This window comes from Chiloscyllium punctatum, chromosome 19 (assembly GCF_047496795.1).
Source record: "Chiloscyllium punctatum isolate Juve2018m chromosome 19, sChiPun1.3, whole genome shotgun sequence".
Taxonomy (NCBI): Eukaryota; Metazoa; Chordata; class Chondrichthyes; order Orectolobiformes; family Hemiscylliidae; genus Chiloscyllium; species Chiloscyllium punctatum.
Window position 1 is genome coordinate 78,788,319 of NC_092757.1, and position 1,448 is coordinate 78,789,766.

The 1,448-nt window shown below is 42.4% G+C and overlaps 1 pseudogene; it reads right to left on the bottom strand.

The window, feature by feature from the left end:
• Positions 1–252: 252 nt before the first annotated feature.
• Positions 253–352, bottom strand: LOC140491695 (U6 spliceosomal RNA; annotated as a pseudogene).
• Between the last annotated feature and the right edge of the window lie 1,096 nt (positions 353–1,448).

Consider the following 1,448-nt stretch of genomic DNA (forward strand, 5'->3'; position numbering starts at 1 on the left):
CATTCGCAAACTTTGTTGTCCTCTGGAATGTTAGCGATAGACGGTTAAAATAAAGGGATCTGGTGCAGATGACATCTGGAAACAATGTCCAATCCATCAAAGTTGATTTCATATGAGTTTTGTTTTAATTTAAACTATTTTTTCTAAGCCAGTTGTTCAGAGATGTTTTATTTATCTTTGGAGCAGGTGAGACTTGAACCCAGACTCCCCAGTCCAGGGATAAGGACATTACCACTGCATCACAACAGGGTCCTCAATATGGAATATAATCATAAATATGTAATCCTTGTGCATGAGCCATTCTAATCTTCTCTGTATTGCTCCAAGTTTAGTAAACGTGCTGCCAAAGCGAGTTTTGTGTGAACACTCAGCTTCATGAGGGACACTAACATTTGTTCAACAGCCCTCCCATTGAATTTCCAAGTTCAAACGTTGCTCACGGAACTTCTCTGCAATTCTTGTGTGTCACTGATATACAGGATCCAGGCTCGGACTCATAAATGGAAAGTAACATTGGGATCACCCAAATGTTAAGCAAAGGCTATCTCCAGAGAGAGTTGTATCACCTTCTGCTGACACTTAATGACAGTATTTTCACTGACTCCCACACCATGATCATGCAGGTGCCCAATTCCAAACTGAACTGAATGAGCCAAATAAATGCCACAATTGCCGGCAAACGTTCGAGGCCAAAATATTCATGAGTGAGTGGCTCACGTCATGAATGATATTAAAACCTTTCCACTGCCTACAATGCATAAGTTAGCTTGACATCAAAGTTAACATTTTGGGTCCGATGACCCTTCCTCTGAAGAAGGGTCACCAGACCTGAAAAGTTAACTTTGATTTCTCTGCACAGATGCTGCCAAACCTGCTGAGCTTTTCCAGCAATCTCTTTTAATTTCTGATTTACAGCAGTTCTTTCAGTCTTTTTTTGTAAATTAGATTGGCATATTGTTCCATCACCCAGACAAAGAAGCTGCAACAACATTCAGGAAAGTCAACGCCATCCAGGACAGAACAGTCTGCTTCACCGTTACACTGTCCACTTATCTCCACAAGATCACATTCCTGTCACCAGTGTTTACAATGTGCTTACAATGTGCTACAGAAAGTAGTCAAAAGTATACCCGGTTCTCTGCAATTTCAACAAAGAATAACAAAGAAAATTTACAGCCCAGGAACAGGTACTTCAGCCCTCCATGCCTGAGCTGATCCAAATCCCCAGCATCTAAACCCATCGCCCAATCCATAAGGATCTCTATCCCTCTGCTCCCCACCTACTCATGCATCTGTCCAGATGCACCTTAAATGAATCTACCGTACCTGCCTCTACTACCTCTGCTGGCTACGCATTCCAGACACCCACCACCCTCTGTGTAAAGTACTTGCCATGTATATCCCCCTCAAACTTTTCACCTCTCACCTTGAACGCATGACCTCTCATT